General features: G+C 45.4%; 1 pseudogene; it reads left to right on the plus strand.

Annotated features, from left to right (window-relative positions):
• Positions 1–625: 625 nt before the first annotated feature.
• Positions 626–1628, plus strand: LOC111911507 (SEC1 family transport protein SLY1-like; annotated as a pseudogene).
• Positions 1629–18471: the final 16843 nt, after the last annotated feature.

The following is an 18471-nucleotide window of genomic DNA, read 5'->3' on the forward strand; positions in this document are numbered from 1 at the left end:
TTGATTTTCATAGCTGAAAAATATCATTTCTGGCCACTGACTGCTGGACTCGTCGAGTTCAATAAGGTTTGTTGACGAGTTGGATCGTATTGATGAACTCATCGAGTCCATGCTATGAACTCGATGAGTAGGATCCCCTATTTGCAGTTTTTCGAGTTTTTTTGCTAGAATTGGATTAGGATCATTACCGCAAACTCTTTTATATCATAAAATTCGTTTTTTTTATATGGTTATGATTATCCTCCTCCAATTAAAAGACAGTTATCAAATTTTAAGATAATAAGTTGATTATATGTATTATTTGATTTGAATTGCCTTGCTATGTGAGTTGAATTAGGTCAAATTAGTAAGATATAAAATATGTGATTATTTTACTTGTTTAAAATTTAATCCAAAATGGATTTAGAGAGTTACAAAACTTGCCATCAAGTCTCATTACAAGAAAAAGATCCTTTTACGATGCGCAAACGACGACACTCATTGATTTATGTTATGCAAAAGAGAGTGACATTAAAAAGGTGTCATCTCTTCAAAATATTTAAGGATTTATGTCACGCATTATTGTGTGCCCTTACATTAGTGTCTCTAGAAAAGAAATTAAAACACGGAGGGCACTTAATTTTAAATGGGCGTCCTCTACACCTGTCGCTTTATAATTTTAATGAAAGGCGCGCTTAGTAGAGGGGGAAACAAAACCCCAAAACTTAAAAACCCGTCTTCCACCTTCTTTCTATCTTTCATCTTCGCAGTCGACTCTCTCCTTCCTTCTCTCTTCTCTCTGATCCGCTACTTTGCCACTCTTGACCTCCTTCTTATTGGTCTCATTAAACATCATGTCCCCTCCTTCATACCTTGCAGGAATCTAAAAACTAGAAAACCCCGTCCTCAAAAAGTCTAGCAAACTAGGGTTTTTTTCAACCCTCAAAGAGCGGTCTCCGGATTCATACGCGAAAAATAAATACGAAATGATGGTGAGTGGCAGAATCGACCAGAAGGGAACTTTTATTTGTTCTTAAAGGGAAAGGTAGTAAAACGGATAAGCTTCGGTTTGCTATCATTTTCCTTATTTCAACAGAAACCATCCCTCATATAGAAATCAAAATGTTCTAATCCGCTTTGAGAGAAAATCGTTAAATGTTTCGTTAGCATCTGCAAATGCTGCTAGCAGAAGCAACATTGTGGATTAGGCTCAGAAGCTTTATTGGCAGTCTCTCAGTGTTGTGACTGCAGGTGTTAATAATTTGTTATCGGGTGATCATCAGTTGGTAATGGCGACAACGGTTGAAGCTTTGATGGAAGGAAAACCGAATAATCTGGAGATTGAGTCTTACTTGGTGTTGGACCCACATGCACCAAAATCGAGTTCTGGTCAAATGAAAGGGCCTTTTACATAAGCGATTGTGTTCACGATTGGTGGTGGGAATTATGTTGAGTATGGAAGCTTTCAGGAGCTTGCACAGAGGCAGCAGCAACCACCTTCTTCTGCTAAACATATCATATACAGGACAAATGAGATTCTTACTGGTGTTGAGTTTATTGATCAACTTGTTGTCTTGGGACAAAAGATGGGTTTGGGTAGCAGGAGCACCACTCCTTCTGCTTCTGCTCCTGCTCCTGCTCCTGCCTAATTTGTGTGTACATTTATGCTATTATGTATTCGTTTGGTTTGGTTTTATTTAGTTGCAGCTAACTTTGGTTATCTCCTTGTGGATTTTTCCCATTTCACAAAAAAAATGATAACAAGAAATGAATCACACCTAAAAATAAATTAACAATATGATATTTTCATTATTGTTAGGTTTTGTGATTCTTCTATTTGGATTACCAGTTCATACCTGAAGTGTGGATATGCGATTCATGTGTTTGTACATACATACTGATGTTTAGGAGTTGTATTAGGTTGCTTATCAGGTGATCAATGTAGTCACTTTAAATTCTAGTTAATGATATTATTTTTTTAATATCGTACACAGATCCATTTCTCTTCTTGTTAGTTAATGATAATGCCCCCCCCCCCCCCCCGGTAGAGGAAGACCCTCTCTTGAGGCCTTAAGTTATGTTAGAAACATAACAAAAGCCATGGGTCCCACCAAAATTTACAAAAAAACCTGCTTTTCTTTTTGTCTTACGTTCCTGAGCTGTTTTAGCATCAAGAGATAATATTAAATGAGAAGTCAATTGATTTTCGTACCACACAACTTGGAGATAAGCTAGGTATGGACTATGAACTTTAATTGGTTTTTTTTTTCTATTTTTAAAGGGTTGTAATTTGATTCTATTATTTAGTTCTCATATTGTATTAAGCTTTCTCCTTGGGCCGAAAACCCTGTTGATTTTGTTCATAAGCATCGCATGGCTCTTTGTAACAGCCCGAAATCTCAGGTATTATTAAATTATGTTTTTGGGGTGATTTAAGAGGGGACTCGGCGAGTTGGAGCCTAGACTCGCCGAGTAGGATCGCAGACTTGGTCGCGGGTTCGCGACTGGACTCGACGAGTCCAGATATGGACTCGGCGAGTCTACGCTGTTTAGCGAAAACCCTAACCGTTCAGGTTTGGGACGTATAAAGGAGACTTATTGGCCGTCATTATTCATTTTAGCCTTCTGAGAAGAACCCTAAATCGATTGGGTGCATCTGGAGCAAGGATCATAGGCCATTGTTGATTATAGAAGAGTGATTGTGCAAGGAAGAGAAGAGATTGGCTAAAGGAGCAGCAAGGGGGTCACATTCTGAGGATTGGGGACACAGAGAATACATCATCCAGGTAAGAATTCGTGTATGCTCTGCTATATTGATGTATTTATGGATTTAGGGTTTATGGAACCCTTGTGTGATTAGATTGACTGTTACCCTAGTCCCCTAAACGAGTGTAACCCTGTATTGAGACCCTTGGAGGTCCAGAATGTCCCATGTCTATGCATTTCGGGAATTGATGAAGGTTTTGGATTGGAATCCTTATGCCTTAGGTCAAAATGTAAATTATGAATCACATGGTGTATCATGAGCACTGAAATGAGGGCTTCACGTGGTGGATCATCCTAGGAAGGCCAGACCTAGGAATGGTCGAAGCAGTTCTGACCTTAGGATGCAGTTTGAGCGATTGCATGGCATGGACTCGCCGAGTTCGATGAGCAGACTCGGCGAGTAGCTTGAAGATTAACTGGGACTCGTCGAGTTGTTCTTCAGACTCGGCGAGTTGAGTCGGGGTGGCCCCGCGATTCTCCCAGGAGTAACTCGTCGGGTCAAGGAGGTTACTCGACGAGTAGATAGGGAATCCCAGAGAGTTGGAGAATGTCTAGACTCGCCGAGTCGCCATGGTACTCGCCGAGTCCGGTCGAGTTGACCGTTGACCGTTGACCAGAGTTGACCTAAGTCTGACTTCTTAGGGATAGTCACACTTAGAAGATATAAGTGTTAATGAGATATGTGATGTTATAGGAAGGTTGTAGCTCGTCGGATTGTGCACGAGTGATTCCAGGATTTGCTAGCTTTCAGCATTTACGAGGTGAGTCTTCTCACTATACTGTACCCGGAAGGGTTTGACTGTGTGACCGGAAGGTCAGCTATGATATGTGATATGTATGCTATATGTGGTAAGCTGCTTGTTATATGTGTTATGTATGTTATGGGCCGGAAGGCGATTATATTATGGGCCGGAAGGCAATATGTTATGGGCCGGAAGGCAATATGTTGTGTGATGGACCGGAAGGTCGGCGTGGGTAGGACCGGAAGGTTTATCCAGTAGGGACGGAAGTCCCCTGAGACACATGGACCGGAAGGTCAGGGCCTGGAAAGGCGTATGTGCGTAAGTTGTATATTGGGGAACTCACTAAGCATTTATGCTTACAGTTGTTGTGCATGTATTTCAGGTACTAGCGAGGACCGTGGGAAGGCGCAGGCGTGATCGATACACACTGAAGAATGCTTTTATGATCTTGGGATTTTGACTATTTGTATTTGACAGAATACTTAAACTATTTATGCCTTGTTTTGAATGGAAATAAATATATTTTTAAAATGAAAAACTTGTTTGAAAATTTGCGTTGTTACAATTGGTATCAGAGCCTTGGTTTGAGGGATTCGGGTGCACCTTCGGGCGTAATTGAATTCAAACCGAGGATTTGAGGAAAACTTTTACAAATAAAGGCATAAACTTTTATGAATGATTTGTGGTGAACAAGAAAGAAGCAGTGTGTACGATCAGTCAGCGCCCGAACGGTAAAGATCCCCAAAATACCTTACAATATTATATGATATGAATTGTTATGCATGCTAGAAGACTAGGTATTCATGATAGGACTAGAGTGGCCTGATTTGTGATGCCTTAGGCTAGGGAATGTTTGCCGATATGAGATGCTTTGTTAGCGTGCGAGTAGATAGTGCATAACAGAAGTAGAGTACTCACTATCCGGGGTTTGGGGAGGAAGATTTGGGATGGCTGCTGATGCGGTGTGGTCGGTAGTATTGGGCCCGTACTACCGAAGACACCGGGTCAGTGGGAGGCCCAAGTAAGAATCCCTGGATATCGGAGACTGAGTAGGGTTGCGTTATCGAGTGCGATTATACTCGATGGAGTCTCTGATAGATTTATGTTGTATTTCAGAGACATCATGGTTAGACCACGCCACGGAGCGAGTTCGAGCGGTGTGAGTGACGAGGAGATTCGTCAGATGATTCACGAGGAGGTAGCGGCGGCGATCCGGGCTGAGATCCCGGAGATGTTTGGGTCTATTAAGACCACCCTGATGGAGACGTTCGATGAGCGGTACGCCGCATTGACTGAGGCTGCAACCGCTGCAGCTACCGCAGCTGTGGCCGCTGCTAGGCCACAGGGGGGTGACTCATTGCTGTTCCGAGAGTTCAGCAACACGAAGCCACCAGAGTTCGATGGGACGCAGGATCCGATTGCTGCGATGAGGTGGATCGCGGATATAGAGGGGTGCTTCTACACTTGTTCATGCCCGGAGCACCTGAGGGTACGGTTCGCATTGAACCAGCTCCGTCTGGGAGCGAAGGACTGGTGGAAGTTCGTGACGGCGAACTTCACTTTGGCAGAGACTACAGCAGTAACATGGGAGGGGTTTACTGCCATGTTCAGAGATGAGTACGTTCCCCCGGTGGAGAGGGAACGACTGGTTCAGGAGTTCTTAACCCTCAAGCAGGGTACTGATTCTGTTGCGGTGATCACACGGAAGTTTCATGAGAGGGCGATGTTCTGCCCCGAGCTGGTGTCCACTGATCAGGCTCGGATGAGCCGGTACTTGGGAGTGTTGAGGAGGGATATCCGGGAGTTTGTGTCAAACTCCACTTATCATACTTTTGCTGAGCTTCAGGCGAATGCCAGGAAGCGCGAGATCGAGTTGGAGACCCAGGCCAGGGAGGAGGCCGAGTCTCAGCGGGTGAACCGGCGACCGGCTCAGTTCCAGCCGGCAGCCAAGCGGATAAAGTCCACCGATGCGAGCAAGGGAGGTTCGAAGGGCCGCACTTGCGGAAAGTGCGGCAAGGGTCATGAGGGGGCGTGTCGATCTGGTGCTTGCTACAAGTGTGGCAAGGAGGGGCACATTGCTAGGGAGTGTCCCAAGGGATTTACGGTTTGCTTTCATTGCAACCAGACAGGCCATAGGAAGGCCGAGTGCCCTCAGCTTCTTCAGGGAGCTGCACCTGCTGCCGGAGCTACTGCGACTCGACCGGTGAAGGCCGAGGCCCCGAGGGCTCGGGGAAGAGCCTTTCAGCTGACTGCGGAGGAGGTCCGCGCTGCGCCCGATGTCGTGGCAGGTATGTTGTAATTCATGTATTTATTTTAATGTCGAGATGTTATGCTTATGTTATTATATGCGTAGGTACTTTCCTTGTGAACTCTGTGCCTGCCTTAGTGTTATTTGACTCGGGTGCGAGTAGGTCCTTTGTGTCCTTAGCCTTTAGTCAGCATATCAGCGTTAGTCGTGAGTCGTTGAGTCGACCTTTGAGAGTTTCTATAGCTGACGAGAAAGTGATTTGTGCCACGGAGGTTCTTCGGGGATGTGTACTAGAGATTTTCTGGGTTGAATTCCCGATTGACCTGATTCCTATTGCGATGGGTGATGTCTGTGTCATCGTGGGCATGGACTGGTTGAGCCGATTCGGTGCTGTCATCGACTGTGAGCGTCAGTTGGTGACTATACGAGACCATAGTGGGGGAGTTCTTTCGGTGTACGGCGAGGGTACCCGTTCGGGATCTACTTTTTGTTCGGCCGCTAGGGCGAGGCAGTGTCTACAGCAGGGCTGTAAGGGTTTCATGGCGTATGTGATGGATATGCGGGAGGTTTCCGAGAGACCGAGGTCAGTGGAGGAGGTCCCAGTGGTGCGTGAGTTTCCAGATGTTTTTTCCGAGGAGCTGCCGGGAGTACCTCCTGTGAGACAAGTAGAGTTTGGTATTGACCTGGTTCCGGGGGCCGCGCCTATTGCTAAGGTGCCTTATCGTCTTGCACCTCCAGAGATGCAAGAGTTGTCCTCGCAGCTCCAGGAGATGCTGGGGAGGGGATTCATTCGACTGAGCAGTTCACCGTGGGGAGCACCTATTCTGTTCGTCAAGAAGAAGGATGGTTCACACCGGATGTGTATTGATTACCGGGAGTTGAACAAGTTAACGGTCAAGAACCGTTACCCGTTACCAAGGATCGATGATTTATTCGATCAGTTGCAGGGAGCGTCTTGGTTTTCCAAGATCGATCTGAGGTCAGGGTACCATCAGGTGAGAGTGCGGGATGGGGATGTCCAGAAGACAGCGTTTAGGACGCGATATGGGCATTATGAGTTTGTGGTGATGCCTTTCGGGCTCACCAATGCCCCGGCTGTGTTCATGGATCTCATGAACAGGGTATGCAGGCCGATGTTGGATCGGTCAGTGATTGTATTTATCGACGACATTCTGGTGTATTCAAGATCTAGAGAGCAGCACGAGGAGCATTTGAGGGAGGTCCTCGAAGTATTGAGGTCGGAGAAGCTTTATGCAAAGTTCTCCAAATGTGACTTCTGGTTGCGGGAGGTCCAATTTCTAGGACATGTTGTCAATCAGAAAGGGATATTGGTCGATCCGGCCAAATTTGAGGCGGTGATGAGTTGGGAGGTGCCGAAGTCACCTTCTGAGATCAGGAGCTTCCTTGGGTTGGCAGGGTATTATCGGAGATTCATCAAGGATTTCTCCAAGATCGCAGTGCCACTCACCAGATTGACCCGGAAGGGTGTTGCATTCTCATGGGGGCCCGAGCAGCAGACCTCCTTTGAGACACTTCGCCAGAGGTTGTGCGAAGCCCCGATATTAGCTCTCCCAGAAGGGATGGAAGATTTTGTGGTATATTGCGACGCATCGATTTCGGGACTGGGTGCAGTGTTGATGCAGAGGGGTCATGTGATAGCTTATGCGTCGAGGCAGCTGAAGCCTCATGAGGCGAGATACCCTACACATGATTTAGAGTTGGGAGCAGTAGTGTTCGCTCTCAAGATTTGGCGTCACTACCTGTATGGGGTTCGATGTACGATATACACGGACCATAAGAGTTTGAAGTATTTGATGGATCAGCCCAACCTAAATATGCGTCAGAGGAGGTGGTTGGATGTGGTCAAGGATTATGATTGTGAGATCCTGTACCACCCAGGCAAGGCTAATGTGGTAGCCGATGCTTTGAGCCGTAGGGCGGAGAGCACTCCATTGCGAGATGTATGTTTGAGACTGACTGTGATGACTCCAGTATTGGATGCTATTCGTGGGGCACAGGCCGAGGCTGTGCTACCAGAGATGCAGAAGAAAGAGCGGGTTGTGGGGCTAATTTCAGAGTTCATTAAGGATGGACGAGGGCTTATGACGTTTCAGGGCCGGATTTGGGTACCGTTCGTGGGCGGTACACGTATTACTTTGATGGAAGAGGCTCATAGATCGAAATTCTCGATCCATCCCGGTGCTACGAAGATGTATTTGGATTTGAGGAAGGAGTATTGGTGGCCCTGTATGAAGAGGGACGTCGCATGGTTCGTTGAGAGGTGCTTGACCTGCCGTAGGGTTAAGGCCGAGCACCAGAGACCGCATGGCAAGTTACAGCCATTGGAGATTCCCGAGTGGAAGTGGGAACAAATCACTATGGATTTCATCACCAAATTGCCGAGGACTGCCAGGGGAGTTGATGCAATTTGGGTGATTGTGGATAGGTTGACGAAGAGTGCACACTTCCTTGCCATCAGTGAGAGTTCTTCAGCGGAGAAGTTGGCGGAGATATATGTGAGAGAGGTGATATCTCGGCATGGGGTACCAATCTCGATTGTTTCAGACCGTGATGTGCGTTTCACTTCCAGGTTCTGGAAGAAATTTCATGAGGAGCTGGGTACTAAATTGCATTTTAGTACCGCATACCATCCCCAAACAGACGGTCAGAGCGAGCGGACGATTCAGACACTGGAGGACATGCTTCGAGCGTGTGTGTTAGACTTCGGGGGTAGCTGGGATGCATATTTACCCTTAGCAGAGTTTTCCTACAACAACAGCCATCATTCGAGCATTGGTATGCCACCTTTTGAGTTGTTGTATGGTAGGAGGTGTCGGACCCCCATTTGCTGGGGAGAGGTGGGTCAGAGAGTGATGGGCAGCACGGAGATCGTGCTCCAGACGTCAGAACAGATTCAGCAAGTTAGACAGAGGTTATTGACTGCCCAGAGCCGACAGAAGAGTTATGCAGACAGGCGCCGATCCGAGCTTGAATTTCAGGTCGGCGACTTCGTTCTCCTGAAGGTCACTCCTTGGAAAGGAGTGATTCGATTCAGGAAGAGGGGAAAGTTGGGGCCCCGGTATATTGGGCCATTTCGTGTGATTGCAAGGATAGGCCGGGTAGCCTATCGGTTGGAGTTGCCAGCGGAGTTGGGACAGATCCACGACACTTTTCATGTGTCGCAATTGAGGAAGTGCATAGCCGATGAGTCGGCAGTGGTTCCATTGGAGGATATTCAGGTGGATGCGAGCCTGAATTATGCCGAGAGACCGGTGGCCATCAGGGATCGGAAGATCAAGGTTCTGAGGAACAAGGAAGTACCTCTGGTGTTGGTTCAGTGGCAACACCGTAAGGGGTCAGAAATGACTTGGGAGCCGGAACGTGAGATGCGGGAGCAGCATCCGGAACTATTTACAGAGTGAGACTTCGAGGGCGAAGTCTAATCCTAGTGGGGGAGAGTTGTAACAGCCCGAAATCTCAGGTATTATTAAATTATGTTTTTGGGGTGATTTAAGAGGGGACTCGGCGAGTTGGAGCCTAGACTCGCCGAGTAGGATCGCAGACTTGGTCGCGGGTTCGCAACTGGACTCGACGAGTCCAGATATGGACTCGGCGAGTCTACGCTGTTTAGCGAAAACCCTAACTGTTCAGGTTTGGGACGTATAAAGGAGACTTATTGGCCGTCATTATTCATTTTAGCCTTCTGAGAAGAACCCTAAATCGATTGGGTGCATCTGGAGCAAGGATCATAGGCCATTGTTGATTATAGAAGAGTGATTGTGCAAGGAAGAGAAGAGATTGGCTAAAGGAGCAGCAAGGGGGTCACATTCTGAGGATTGGGGACACAGAGAATACATCATCTAGGTAAGAATTCGTGTATGCTCTGCTATATTGATGTATTTATGGATTTAGGGTTTATGGAACCCTTGTGTGATTAGATTGACTGTTACCCTAGTCCCCTAAACGAGTGTAACCCTGTATTGAGACCCTTGGAGGTCCAGAATGTCCCATGTCTATGCATTTCGGGAATTGATGAAGGTTTTGGATATGAATCCTTATGCCTTAGGTCAAAATGTAAATTATGAATCACATGGTGTATCATGAGCACTGAAATGAGGGCTTCACGTTGTGGATCATCCTAGGAAGGCCAGACCTAGGAATGGTCGAAGCAGTTCTGACCTTAGGATGCAGTTTGAGCGATTGCATGGCATGGACTCGCCGAGTTCGATGAGCAGACTCGGCGAGTAGCTTGAAGATTAACTGGGACTCGTCGAGTTGTTCTTCAGACTCGGCGAGTTGAGTCGGGGTGGCCCCGCGATTCTCCCAGGAGTAACTCGTCGGGTCAAGGAGGTTACTCGACGAGTAGATAGGGAATCCCAGAGAGTTGGAGAACGTCTAGACTCGCCGAGTCGCCATGGTACTCGCCGAGTCCGGTCGAGTTGACCGTTGACCGTTGACCAGAGTTGACCTAAGTCTGACTTCTTAGGGATAGTCACACTTAGAAGATATAAGTGTTAATGAGATATGTGATGTTATAGGGAGGTTGTAGCTCGTCGGATTGTGCACGAGTGATTCCAGGATTTGCTAGCTTTCAGCATTTACGAGGTGAGTCTTCTCACTATACTGTACCCGGAAGGGTTTGACTGTGTGACCGGAAGGTCAGCTATGATATGTGATATGTATGCTATATGTGGTAAGCTGCTTGTTATATGTGTTATGTATGTTATGGGCCGGAAGGCGATTATATTATGGGCCGGAAGGCAATATGTTATGGGCCGGAAGGCAATATGTTGTGTGATGGACCGGAAGGTCGGCGTGGGTAGGACCGGAAGGTTTACCCAGCAGGGACGGAAGTCCCCTGAGACACATGGACCGGAAGGTCAGGGCCTGGAAAGGCGTATGTGCGTAAGTTGTATATTGGGGAACTCACTAAGCATTTATGCTTACAGTTGTTGTGCATGTATTTCAGGTACTAGCGACGACCGTGGGAAGGCGCAGGCGTGATCGATACACACTGAAGAATGCTTTTATGATCTTGGGATTTTGACTATTTGTATTTGACAGAATACTTAAACTATTTATGCCTTGTTTTGAATGGAAATAAATATATTTTTAAAATGAAAAACTTGTTTGAAAATTTGCGTTGTTACACTCTTGAGAGTGAGCATGTGTCTGCGCATTTACATGAATGGATAGATCTCATATTCGGGTGAGCCCCAATTCATTCATATTCTAATATCGGTGGTTTTTTTTATGCTTTCGACTTTGTAAAAGGTTGAAATAAATCAATTTGGATGATAGTCTTGTATGCCATTTACATTCATTCTCCATTTGTGGGTTCCATCAAATTTCTGATATATGGAACCCATAATCACAACTTTATTTCTCCATACACCATATAAAACATGCAAATAGTGTTAAAGTGTGTTTGGATGTGCGTTTTGTATGAAATCATTGCAACACAAAGGATCATAGTAAAATAGTCAAATAATCAGTTGATTAAAGATGGAAATATGTCATTTTTATGAGCAACTTAACATTTGGTTTTAATGGGCAACTTGGCATTTAGAGTTCCAAATCTGATTATTTTTACATCAATAATCAGAATTTTTCCAGAAGCTAATCACAAGTGGGTTTGGGGGGGCAAACAAAAGGTCATATGTTGGCTCTGATGAAGAGGAGGGAACCCGAGACCCGAATGTTGTTCCTACTGATTTTACTAGTCGGGAAGCTAAGGTCTTGGAGGCGACATCTAAAGCTACTGAAAGGATTTGGAAAAAATGAAAAGAGGAAGAAATAATTTGTAAAATATGTGGTGAATTCAGCCACTTTACTCAGGTATTCAAATCTCATGATTCTATCATCATCATCTTATAAAATGGTTGTTCTTAATTCTTTAAGAATTTTAAATACAAGTACAACAATACATTGCGCTTTTGTTCCCTGTGGAGCTAAGGAGACACATATAGTGTATGATGGAGTCTTCCTATCCTTTGGTGTATGATGGGGAATCATGTGTCACCCATGTGGTTGCCATTTTTCTTGTGACTGATAAGGTGGGTACCAAGTACAATGTGTTTTTCTCCAACTTCTTCAATGAGCAATTGTCTTGCAGACTGTGTGACTTCTCCCAGGGATGTTGGTGTTGGTAATCCTCCCTGACCAACACCTAAATGTGGTGGTGCCCTTGTAGCATTCGACTCTCTTTTATTATTGTTCCCCTATATTCTAACTGTCAACACCAAATAATCAAATTTAGAATCAGATCAATTGCCTCTTAGAGATTCACTTCATCACAAAACACACCCACCATTGTTGCTAAATTCTTGCCTCAAACTCCTAAGATACTATGACAGTGTACTCAAAGAATCAGGAATAACTTGTCTCACACAATCAAAAGTATTCTTTCTATTTACAGGAAGTTGCAGATATTCCATGGAAAAATCACTTGGAAGTGTTAATGTAGCAGCACTGTAACACCCATAAATTTACAACCAATTTAAACTTTTCAAAAACAATACAAATCCATTAATTATTACAAAAAGGTTTTCAGTTAGTTTATTATGAGAGTATCCCAGAAATATCAACATAAAAATCAGGAGCGGTACAATCATGCCTTCGCATTGCCACGATCTCCTGAGGTACCTGAAACAGTATACTGAAACTGTAAGCCCGAAAGCTTAGTGATTTACCCCCAAAATACCAACCTCGTATAACCATAATCATATCATATCACAATACAAAACATCCATGCATATCGAGTCTACAGTGTGACTGGTCCGCCCGCACCAGGCTTTCAGTCTGTCTGGTCCACTCTCCAAGCCTCGGTACATCTGGACCGCCCTCTTGGGGCCTTCATCCTATCCGGACTTCTCGCTGGGCCTTCGGCCTATCCAGTCCGCCCTAGGTATGTTGGCCTACATCACAAAGCAGGACCCGCCTCAAGCTAAAGCCCGGTCAACATGCACATGCACATAAACAGGTAATCACATAACAATCCTCGACCAAACAAACCGATCTAGCAGATCATACGACATAACAACATCCTAACCAGGATACCGACCTAACCGACCACTAACATAGCATTATCCTATATACCAAGATACCGAACTAAACCAGGTCACTAACATAATGCCATCCTAATTACCAGGATGCAGATCTAGCAAATCAATAACATATGAAACAAATACCCGGATTCCAATCCGATAAAGTGCCAGCCTTGGTGCCTTATACCCTGTTGATATAGTGAGGATAACTCACCTTGCAAAGCCAAGCTCGAAGAGATAAGATCAAGACTCCCGATCACCGCCACGAACTCCAGCACCTAACACTTCAATGAAACCATAACCATCAATTCCCAGAATACAAGAATACCCTTGGAAGTCAAATTGGTAAACTCTTGGTCAAAATCACAATCCTGGTCAAAATCAAGCTTCCTGGTTGACTCTACTCGTTGAGTCATCCTAATGACTCCCCGAGTTCATGAACTCAAAATCCCACCATTCACGACTCGACTGGCCGAGTCACCCCATGACTCGCTGAGTCCTTCAATCCGAGTCCTAGCCTGCCCAACTTACTGAGTCCACTCGACTCACTGATTCGCATCGTAACCAAATGGGATAGGGTTTGCGACCCAACACGTCGAGTCTAAGAACAGACTCGCCTGTTTCACTTAAGTCATCCCTATTCAGACGATTTCAGACCATTTCACTACTTTCAACTCATAGATCTGGACTCCTATGGCTAGATTCACATGTAAAGATTCCAACTTTACATGCATGCAAAGCAATATAGGCTCAATCCAAGCTAGAAGGAAGGTTTAAGACAAGGGCACCCTCATACATGCCCAAGGGCTGATACTATATGCTTTCATGGATCAAAACCAACCTAGATCTAAAGTAGCAACTTCAGATCCAGTCTCTAAACCCGAAATGGATCTCAAACAAGCTAAGAAACCCCAAATCAACCTCCATGGATGAAGCTACAAAGAAATAGCTTAAGGTAATGACCTCTTACCTCAGAGATGTTCCCAATATGATGTAGATCCCAGATCCACATGAATTCCTTGATGCTAGCCTCTTAATCCACAAGCTCCATTCACCAATTTCCTTTTCCAAGGTCAAATCTCCTCAACAATGGAGGCTCACGTAATTCTAGGGATTATTGGCACTCAAAGGGGAATTAGGAGGCTGAGGACATAAATTCCTTTAAACAGGGTGCAAACCCTAAAATTTAGGGTTTCTCTTCCCAGCACCGACTCGTCGAGTCCAGCCGCTGACTCGGCGAGTCGGGTCACTTATCATGTGCCCAACACCCACTCTGACTCGACGAGTTAGGGCTCCTACTCGCTGAGTCCACTCTTTATTTACACTAAGCACCCCTGAACTCTCGCTTCTGAATCTGGGATGTTACAATTCTCCCCAACATAAATTTGGCTTCGTCCTCGAAGCCTGCTATAGCACATGATCTCTAAAAACACTCCTACAGTGCAGCCTATGTTCTCAAACTGACCCAGGTCTCTTCATACACTATTATCGAATCCCTAAAAATCAATGCCCTCCCCTGCAGGGCCCTGACAACTGATCCAAGCCGGCCACCAGCTTATTTTCCCTGATGACAGCACATAACAATTAAGTATCACCTGATGATACTACCATATTGCCGTCTTACGCATTCATTCGCAGCTTGTGAAAACTGGATACCATTGTTAACCACCGAGCCCTGACCCAGTACTAATCTACTATCCCTTGCCCCAATGGCGCTACTTCTATGAAATTGCACTATTGGGAACTCATCCTATTTCCTTCATGAATCCAATCCCATTTCGTGCTGACACGATAACACATTCTTCAGCTTCCGAGCAACTCCCATGAACACCCATCTATAACGCATATACACATCGTACCTGGACCAATCAGCCTTGGGCTGGAATACCAGGCACGCCTACGATGGGTCCAGTCATCCCTAGGATGGAATACCACTACATACGTAACCCATGACTACAACCATACTTGCAATCCAAGGATCTATCCTTGCATCTCTTCCGAACTCCTCTAATTTGACACCACCGATAATCATTCCACAACCTCAACAAACACCCAAACCAGATGTGCTTCCATATAACTAGTACAATCCTAATGTTCACTGTCCATAACTGAAATACTTTCGATCATCCATTCACACTACTGCTTTCCCTTTAGTTGACCAACACTCCTTCCCGGAGCTACATACCTTTCCCTTCCATTATTCAAGGAAGTCTACTCTACGACCTTTACCACATCAACAAGTGCCACGGTGCTAAAACTCCACTCTACACTATCCATTTGTAGAGAAACTGCTACTCCGAAACTCCCATATACTCAGAATCTGATCACATAACTAACAAGGCCCACATACATCCTTCAGCTAACTTCATTATCATGATCAATACTTGGGGCCAGACTTACTGATTGCTATTGGATAGCAACATACTCAATCAATCTCCACATACTAGTCTACTAACACATACAGAGTCTTCAGCATGACTAGACCGCCTTACCAGGCCTTCAGCCTATCTGGACTACTCTCATAACCTTCAGCATGTCTGGACCGCTCTCTTGGGCCTTCAACCTATCTGGACTGTTCTTTAAGCCTTCGGCTTGACTGGTACGCCTACCGTCCTTCATTCTATCCGGACCGCTCAAAACTGTTGTACACCACCCTGAACCGTTCTTCCCGGGAAACTCTCCCATGTAGACTGTTCTAGCCCTCTTGGGGTTCAGAACTCCAGATCCATTATGAATTTTAACCCCGGCCTAACCCAAGGCCTCATGTCAATCAACCACCATATCTGAAACCATGGTCTGCTCCTTGCCCCACGTGTCTATCACCTGCTCTAACCAGACCACACTCTCGGCTAAAGACACTGCATAATCCAAACAACTAACCAACCATGGACGATTGCTATTTCACCTGAGAATTTTCCAATTCTCCCCACTTAGTGCACCAACTACTAACTACCGATGGCGAAACCGGCGTAACTCAAACGTACCTACTTGATATTACCCTCCTATCAATGAGCTGATTCCCTCTGGAGTGAGCAACCGTCACAGAACAACCCTCCTGTCATCGCACATCCAAACTCCAAGGAAGTTCGAATCTCAGCTGAACACTTCTCACATCGCAGATGTTATACCTAGCAAAGAGATCATGTAACCTACCTTCCGATCATCTATACTCATTGGAATTAACCTTCTACAACTCCTAACTACTAAAATCCTCAGATCTACTATGAATCATGCTGAAAAGACGGAAAGGTTTACAATACCACACAATAACAAGATAACAAGATAAAAAGATGGAAACATACCCGCAGTTGCATCTGGCTCTGACCTGACCTCCTCTGTTTTAAGCTGGAAAGCGCATCCTTGAGCCCTTGGAGGCTCCGCTCCACCCTGACCCCCGCCAGTAATCCTCAAAGTGGCTGGTGCTGGAGCCTGCACCGGTCTTGCAACAAGTTGTGGACAGTTGGCCCTCATGGGACCAACCTGATGGAAGTGACAACAAATCCTGACATCCTAAATCGGGGCCGACTGACGGCAATCCCTCGCATAATGCCCCTCTCTCCCGCACTTGTGGCACGTACAACCGGACCTAAAAACTCCGGTATGACCCTTCCCATACTTCTCACAAGTGTGGCTGCTTTGCCCTCCAATGCTAGAGTCAACGGTTAAGGACCGTTTCGGCGCCGGCTGCGACTACACCGGGGCCTATCTCTGCTCTCGCAACTACAACTCAATCTCCAACTCGCGCCACCTGGCGGCCTCCTGCAACTCCAACTAGGTATCACATCTCTGTGTGGACACAAAGTGTTTGATATCCCTCTTGAGCATACTCAGATATCGGGACATCTGAGCCTGATCCGAAGCAAACTCAGGGCAAAACATTGGCTTCTCCATGAACATCCTGGTGATCTCTGTCACATACTTTGAATCCTGCTTCAGCTCCAAAAACTCCTGAGCCAACCTATCACTCTCTGTCTGTCTCTCTCTCTCTCTCAACCCGCGGAACATAAGGAGTACTAAACATCTCCCCCAATTGATCCCAAGTAACCGCTGCCCGCTGCGCATCAGAATAAGATCCCGTAGTCAACCTTCACCAATCCTTCGCCCCGAGCCTCAAAAGGTTCAGAGCACACCTCACCCTCTGATCCGCAGGGCATGAACACATGAAGAAACAACCCTCCACATCTGACAACCATCTCATAGCAATAATCGGATCCTGAACTCCATCGAAAGTAGGGGGCTTCGTATTATCGAAGTCCCGATATTGAAAGCCTCGACCGGCTCCTCCCCCTGCCGCTGCTATAACCACTACAGCTGCCGCGGAAATTCAATCAGCAAGAGCTACATAGCGCTCATCAAAGTACTCAACCATGGCAATCTTGATCGACCCAAACATCTCTAATAACTGACACCGAAACATAGCAGCAACCTCATCATGCAGAATCTCATGAATCCTGGCATCCAACTCATACGTACTCATCTGACCAATGACCTCTGGTGGCAATGGTCCACCCTGACCACCCTCTCCTGATCCCGATCCTGATCCGGATTCAGCCCCTGTATGCCTCGTAACCACCATACTAAAAATACACCGCAAGAATATTAGGAATTCGTCATAATAACCCAGAGACCTAACTTCCAACAAAACCCTAGGGGATGTGACTTCCTTGATACGCATATGGGTCCTGTGCTTTCAGTAGTATGGGCCCATACTACCTTCCACACCTAACCATATTTGTATCAAGTATCACCACAACATCCAAACAATAACATATACATAACGATCACTCAATCCTTACTTCTATAGGAGCATAACTATCTCATAACCGACCTACTGGCCCACACAACCCACGCATTCATGAAACTTCCACCAACCCTGCAACAGTAGTGTATGCAAGTTATTCATAACGTTGGACCCTATAAACTTTCGAATATCCAATCCTACCCTAAGCTCCCAATTATACAAGAACAGAACATAAGGCCAAATCAAACATTCTCAGGCTATAAGATCTTAATTATGTACAACCATGATGCATACACTAAATAACTACAATAATGATGCCAATTTCATACAAAGGAAAACCTAGGCTAGAAGGCATCATATAATCAGGCAATCCTATCATGCAATTCCTGAAGATCCCTAGCCTAGTACTAGCATGTTGCTCTAACATATCACATAATCAAATAACTTGTATGGTATTTTGGGGTCTACTTACTAGCTCCGGCTGATTGTACACTCTGCATCCTCCTTTACTTATTTTGAAAACCATTTTAGAAATCATTTTGAAAGCTCTCCTTGATTTGAGACTGGATTCACACGAATGTTCGTCAAATTCACTCAAACCAAGGCGCTGATACCAACTTGTAACACCCATAAATTTACAACCAATTTAAACTTTCCAAAAACAATCCAAATCCATTAATTATTACAAAAAGGTTTTCAATTAATTTATTATGAGAGTATCCCTTAAATATCAGCATAAAAATAAGGGGCGGTACGATCATGCCTTCGCCTTGCTACGATCTCCTGAGGTACCTAAAACAGTATACTAAAACTGTAAGCCAAAAGGTTAGTGAGTTACCCCCAAAATACCAACCTCGTATAACCATAATCATATCACATCACAATACATAACAACCACGCATATTGAGTCTATAGTGTGACTGGTCTGCCCGCACCGGGCTTTTAGTC

Source organism: Lactuca sativa, chromosome 3 (assembly GCF_002870075.4).
Source record: "Lactuca sativa cultivar Salinas chromosome 3, Lsat_Salinas_v11, whole genome shotgun sequence".
In the NCBI taxonomy this organism is placed as follows: Eukaryota; Viridiplantae; Streptophyta; class Magnoliopsida; order Asterales; family Asteraceae; genus Lactuca; species Lactuca sativa.